Source organism: Amborella trichopoda, chromosome 2, assembly GCF_054954075.1.
Source record: "Amborella trichopoda isolate Santa Cruz 75 chromosome 2, AtrichopodaSantaCruz75HAP2 v2.0, whole genome shotgun sequence".
NCBI lineage: Eukaryota > Viridiplantae > Streptophyta > Magnoliopsida > Amborellales > Amborellaceae > Amborella > Amborella trichopoda.
In genome coordinates this window covers 4,690,993-4,698,581 of record NC_142337.1, presented here as the reverse complement: position 1 = coordinate 4,698,581, position 7,589 = coordinate 4,690,993, and positions in this window count along the sequence as shown.

Sequence of the window (7,589 nt, the reverse complement as noted above, 5' to 3'; positions counted from 1 at the left end):
AAATAAAAACAATTCTTCACAGAGCCATCTAACATCAGTCATTCCAACTCAAAAATGCATAATCAACAAATTAAAAAATAGTTTTGCATTAAAAATATAATAACATGCATTTTTTTGAATAAATAATCTATCAACATACAATTTTTTCAACAAAAAATTTAACAATAAAACTTAAAAATATGGTTTAATACCTCATAATAATCAAAACCTGGGCACGATTTTCAGATCTTTTAGGAAAATCATCATTTTTCAAAAAATTCAATCATGGAAAAAAAAAAAAAAAAAAGTACAGCAAACTCAAACAATAAAAATTAAAAATATGGTTTAATACCTTACATCAGCCATTTCAACTAAAAAATCCACCCCCAAATGAATAAGTTACATCCAATTGAGTACATGTTTTGATAAACAATAATATAAGGAATCAAAACTCTAAATTATGACACATTATCATCAATAAATCAAATCAAATCGATTAAATTGAGCAAAACAAAAAAAAAAACAGTTCTTCACAGACAACGGTCATTGAATCTAAAAAACGAAGCTCAAATTGAATAAATCAAATCAAATTGAATACATATGATTATAAACAAGACTATAGCGATTAAAAACCCTAGAAATCTAATACATTATTTGTAATATATCGTGAACAATAGATCGAAAGGTGGAAAAAAAAAAAAAAACAGCAAAATTTTTTTTTCACAGACATCACTGTGTTCTTCTACAAAATCAGGCTGTAATTGAGTAAATTAAATAAAATTGAATATGGTAAATGATAAAAGACATGATAAAGATTTAAAACCCTACAAATTTAACTGATTATTTTCAAAATATGGACTGAATTTGATCAAATAGTGGAAAAAAAAAAAAAACCTAGAGTTTTTACCGGGTTTCGTGAACTCGTGGCTTCAATCTCCAAATTACTCTGTTTTTCTCAAAGATTATCACAAATTTGTAACAGAATTTTTTGATGAATACATTTACGATCAATATGCCTCAAAATTTTCACAGATTCATGCCCTATTTGGCATGAAACAAAAGCAAAAGCGGAAATCCTAAAACCCGCAACTTTCATGATCCAAAAACATGAAATTTCTCCACCATTTAATCCATGAAAGGCTGAAAAAAGCTGCATAAAGCCTAAATATTCGATTACATGGCAAAAAAAAGAAGAAAAATGATCAAAAAATGACAAAATTTGAAGAAACCTGTAAAGAACACTGTGCAGCCCGTGTTCTTCACGGGACTCGCTGATTTCGTACAGTGAATCGGCGAGTCACTGTACATAATCGCCCGGTTCTCTCTGGAACTGGGTGATTCCGTGTATTATGCCGGAACCGGCAAGTCCTGTGCCGATTCCCGAGTCGAGCCGAGCTAGTCTGGTTCGACTTGGCTTTTTTTAAAACCCTGAATTGGAGTGAAAAAATGGATAAGTTTAAAAAAAGGGCACCATATTTATGCTAACAGTATAGTTATTAAACTAGCTATTCTAACTATGTACTAACTTTACACGATACTAACCATACTAACTATATACCATACTAATTATACGAACATGCACCGTACCATCCTTTGCACCATATTTAGACTTTTAGAGAGAGAAGACGAGAGAGGGGTGACCATTTCCTATGGAGCTAGGAGAGAGAGGGAGGTGGCGTGGGAGAAAGAAATACAGAGGGAGAGAGAGAGAGAGAGGTGGCGTGGGAGAAAAAAATACAGAGGGAGAGAGAGAGCTGGACACAAAAAAAAAATAGAGAGAGAGAGTGGGGGCGGGGGGTGACCATGGATCTCGCATAGGAACATATAAGAGCAGACAAGGTTTTTCAGAATGGTGATGTCTTTTTGAAACAGATGGTGAACTTCTTGTGAAGAAAATCAGATGGGTGCGTCTAAATCAGATCGTGCTATATTTTTTAAGTTGATGGGTTAAATCAGGTTTAGAGAAAGGAAAAAGTTTATATAAGGATGCTACCTTATAATGTAGAACCACGGATGCCCCTCAAAAATCCATCGAAAAAGGTAGTTTTAATGTTGAAAAGCCCTTTGATTGATCATTTCGACATCGAAATGTATGACTATGAAAAATAAAAAGATTTTAAGTCTAAAAAATAGTACATTTTACAACATATTATCTGCACCGTCCATTTTCAAGATTTTCATATGTTTATAGATCTACTAGATTTTAACCATTTTTGAAATATAAAATTTTATAATTAGATATAAAAATAGATTTTAAGATAATCCTAATAACATTTTACATCAAAATTATAAACCATGATAAAATTTGAAGGGCACCATAACCTCTGCACCCTTAGAGAAAAACTCTTTGTATGTTTTTCTTTAATTTATTTTTCCCTGATATGTTTTTTGAGCTATGTTAATTTAGAGATTTTTTAGTTATGTTAAATTTGGGGATTTTTAATATAATTTAAAAGTTTTCTATCAGATGATTTCCTAATTTCTTTGAAATGTTGTTAAATTTAGAGTTTTTTAAAAGCTAATGTTAAATTTATACTTCAACATAAACAATGGTTCTCTTTCTCTAAAGCATGCATTATAAACAATGGTTCTCTTTTTCTCTCTATACCCATGGATCTTTATACCCATCAAGCAATCAATGGTTCTCTTGCTCTCTATACCCATGGATCTATATACCCATCAAGCATCAAGCAAGCAGTTCAATTTGATTATTTTTAAACTTCTCTATCGCAGTATTTTCCTTATTTCTTTGAGACGGTTATCTTTCTCTCTGTGTACCCATCAATTAGATATTCTCGATCACGTAGTTCTCTCTCTATGTACCCATGGAGTATTATTAGTAGAAATGTTTTTTTGAAACGACTTACTATAAAAATTTAAAAATCACGTATTAAACTTCTTCAAGAAAAAACATGATTTTTTTATGCTCTTTTGAAAAATACGTAGTTTAAAACGTTTTTTTTTAAAAAAACTCCATTTTTTTCAAAAATCACATTTAAAACACTGATTTGCTAACTATGCCCTAGACCCTGACGTTCCATTTTTTGAGAGCATGAAAGTTGTAATGTTTTGTTTTTGGAAAGGACCCGGTTTCTATGCGGCCAAGCCTGCATTAGTAGAAATGCGGGCCTCTGAGTAAGTCTATTTTTTAGATGAATTTTAAGACTTAATTTTTAAGGACATGAATGTAATCTCTAACATGGATATCATAAATATGAAAATATAAATAAATTTTAGAAAACTAGAAATAATAATTCTAGTAAGAAAACATTTGAACCAATAGTTTCCATTGTTTTTAGATGGAACAACTACTTGCATCCATCTTTAAGATGGATGCTTTACACTTTTAGACCGCATATGTAGAAATGCGGTACAGCCTGCATGAAACAATTTTCTTTTTGGAAATGTATACAATGAGACCATTTACTTTAGATACAAGGTCACAATTACCATCAATTGTTGGATTGGAGATCGGGTGGTTGAGGTTACGTCATTGTGCATTTGGAAATATATATAATGAGACCATTTACTTCTAATACAAGAAGATCACACATTATCATCGAATGTTAGATTGGAGATCGGGTGGTTGATGGCATGTCATTGTTTAAGCACAAAGTCCAAAACAAAATTTCTTGAATGTATCCAATAGTCACTCCTTGTACAAAAAAATAAATGGTTGTAGTATACAATCCATTTGTTTTCTTGTTCTTACTGTATAGTGCCCATTTGGGCCACTGCTCCAACAGGGGGTCATTTATTGTATACGCATACCTTTTAATACAAGAAGTGTAAACCATGGTCTAGGTTTCCATGCTCCAGGCTTTCAGCTCTCTTCTAAGGCAGATCTGGTTTCCTGCAGCCTGCGGGGAGTTCTCGTTCTTCTTAAATTCATGGGAAATTTTGATATTGTATGAGAATTGGACAGCTTCAAGGAATATGGGTTTTATCTAAGGATCCAATCAGGATTTGAGTGGAGCCCATCGGATCAAACCTCAAGTTGCTCCAGTTGCTTCTGATGAACAAACCACACCAATTTCCAATTTGTTTGAAGGTCTCTAGGTGCCATGCGTGTAGGGGAATACCCATCACTTTAATCCAGAGTTTCTTAGGTTTGAGAGGCCCTCTTGAGGGAGACCAGGGTGAAAGATGAAGTTTGGCTCCCTCGAAAGTAACATTTTGGTGCATCTTCTACATAAATGATAGAATCATTAATCATTTCTGATTGAATCAAAATACTGCTTCAATAGAAATTTGGTCAAAAGAGAACAAATATCCAGAGCCCTCAAAACTGCTGCTTAGGTGGGGAAATTGAATCCAGATATTCCCATGGGGGAGACTTACGTGAGGAAATTAAGTACAGATATCCCCCATGGGTGAGACCCTTGATATCATGCCACTAGGAGAGGAAATAATCAACAAGCATCCTCAGTATGTTTTCAGCTTCTAGGATAGGACACGGTCTCAAATGGATATTACTCTGGAGCTCATTTCTTTAGGTGGCTGTGGATGATGGTTTACATTCAGGGGAGGGTTAGATGGTGGTTGGTATGAAGGCTTGGGGTTTACAGTAGGTTGGTTTTTTATTTGGGTTACAAGGTCTTTGAAGGAGAGGGCTTTGGAAGATGGAGCTCAAGAAACTTGGGGTTATTACCATCTAGTCTTTTTATTGGTGTAAATTTACTCCAGGGTTATTATGGGAAGCTTGTAGATGATTGGTTTGGGGTTTTCGAGTAATGATATTTTGATTTGGGGTTTTTGATGTTTAGATCTCATTTGGTTTGATGTGTTGTGAGCTCCATAAAAATGTGGTAGATTTGACGCAGGGTCATGCAGTGTTGTCCAGGCTTCAGGTGCTGTTGGTATTTTGGTGGTTCATGGAGGGAATTGATGTTGATCGATGAGGTTAGGGCTCAAACCTCACCATCACTAACGATGGTGGTTCATCTTTCTGCTCCTCTTTATACCTTGAATCAAACCAAGCAAACATCTCTCTCTCTCTCCTGAAAACAAAGGTGCCTTTCAGAATGGTACTTTTCTTCTTTTTCTTTTTTCCCTATTCCATGAGTACCCCATTCAGAATCGATGGAAAAGCAACTCAATCAGCCATCCTAAAGAGAACACTAAAATAACAAGACTAATTTGTCATAGTCTGCTCAAAAACTTCTGAGCACATGACAGAGCTTAACTAGGAAGAAGAAACCAAACCAATAATAACATCTCAAGAATCCAAATTTCAACCAATAATCATGGAAGGTAACTCACGTTGGCAAGCCTGGAAGGGTTAAACTTGGGCTTCTCTTTGAAGCCACACGTCAGCAAATATGCTCCATTCTTGGAAGCTGTAATTGCCTGCATGTACAGATAATGGCAAAGAAACCCATAAGCTCAGTCATTAAATGGAAAGCTCATTTCCTCTCTACGAGGGACAGGATAACATTCACTAAGGACTGGTTCCTCTCTATAAGGGGCAGGAGAGACCTCATCCAACATCCCTATCTTCCAAATGTTATTTTTTAGAATGCTGATGTCAATTGTAAACCGGCTCGAGAACCTGAGGAATTTCCTTTGGGCGGGCCAACGCTGACCACAAGTTCCATCTTATGAAGAGGGAAACGTTTTGCAAACCCAAAAGGGCCAGAGGCTTGGAAATAAGACAACCAGAGGAAACAAAGTCGGTAATATTGGAAAATGGTGGTGGTGCTTCATGAGTCATGACACAAGAAGATCATCTATGGTGAAGGGTGATCAATAATACCTCAAACTTGGACCGGCTGCCAAAAGCCATAAACAATTCTAGAGTCTCAAGGGCCTGGAAATGCATTTCTGTGTCTCCAACCCTCTTAGCCCACATTCATTCCACGGCTACAACTGGTGAAATAACCCGAATGTGGAAAGACTGATGGGTGGGAGATAGCACTTTGGAGGTAAAACTCCCCAACCTTTTCTTTTTGGCTGCAGACCAAGAAAGGAGTGTCTCAGATGAGTATGACGTCCTGGGTGGAAAGGTGGTCAGGTCTCCAAGCCTTGGAATGGACCTGACTGAGGAGGAGATTTGAGATTTTGAGGCCCTAATGGCACTGCTTGATTCACATTATCTTCTCAAGGCAGGGACAGGATTGAATGGAAGTCTGATTCCTCCGGGTCCTTCTCAGTGGTCCCTTTATATAATCAGCTCATACCAACCACCCTTTTCCCTGTCCTCGCAAATAAGGTGTGGCTAGCTGTGGCTCCCCCTAAGTGACAGGCTCTTGTTTGGTTAGTCATAAGCAAGAAAGTCCTCAAGGTAGACCAGCTCCAGCATAGAGGCATTCATCTTCCCAATAGAATTATTTTGTGCAAGGGAAGTGAGGACTCAGCTGATAACCATTTCTTACATTGTGAGGCTGCTAGTAATATTTGGGCCTTCTTATTTAGCATTTTCCTAGGCTCCGAGGCCTATCCTGGCAATATCTAGCAACTTTTCACAGCACACCATACCCCTCCTTCCCGAAGGACTGAACCCATTTTGGCAAGCTTCCATCCTAGCCGTACGGTGGACATTATGTTTTGGAGTTAAATAGAAGGATTTTTTAGGGTAGGGTAGAGGACAAAAATTTGCTGCACTCTTTAGAATGGGTTAGAACTCATAAAGATTTCCGCACATCCTCTTTCTAAGCCTTCCTGGTGAACTGGTATCAGATTGCACATTCCTCCCTTTTGTCGACTACAAGATCCTCACACTGGCTCACTCCAGGGATTGGCACTGCAAAGCTAGACTTTGGTAGTCTCTCGGTAATTCGGGAGGGGCAGGGCATTGTATATTTAGAATTATAATTGGTTCCACAACCTTTTCATTTGCAGGGTCCATTAGCCTAGCAAATGAAGCTGAGGCACATGTGCTGCTTACATGCCTCAAGCTGTTCAATCAAGCATGGGTTCTTCACTGATGGTAGAGGGCAACTAAAAGACTGTCATACACTGCACCAACAGAACTTCAACTTGTCCATGGCATTTGGAGCATGTTTTTCATAAAATCTACAAGCTCCACAAACTCATTCAGGTATCCTTTAGACATGTACAGGGAGAGGCCAACTCAATAGCAGATACCCTTGCTAAACAGGGGCAACTTTTGTAACAAGCCCCTGCCTAGCTACGAGGAACCCCTTTTTGTGGCTGTTTGGTTTTTCAGTGCATTCATTGGTCCCGTAGGGGACCTCGATATTGTACAGCAGAACTGTTTCTTTTAACAGCAATTAATACAAGTTAGTACCATTTCTTAAAGAAATAAGTTCTTATATGCCAACCTTGTGTATCATCCCATTTAAGAAAAACAATGTTCTTCAAGTACTGGTTTATATATAGAGCTAAAAAAAAAAGGTAGATATATAGAGCTAAGCAAGATTAATAGAGAGAAATTCATGACAGAAGCTCAGTTTGTAGCAAACAATAGCAAAATGGAATACTGAAGAAAGAACCAAGGAAAACCTTACCATAGCCAGCCAAATATCCTAGCACGGAATTGCTAAATGAGATATGCTTAAGGAGTAGTAACAAAACATTGCATTGCAAACTCAGCATAAACACTGTAACATAAACATAGTACAAGCATTGTATAAATAGATTAGGGTGTC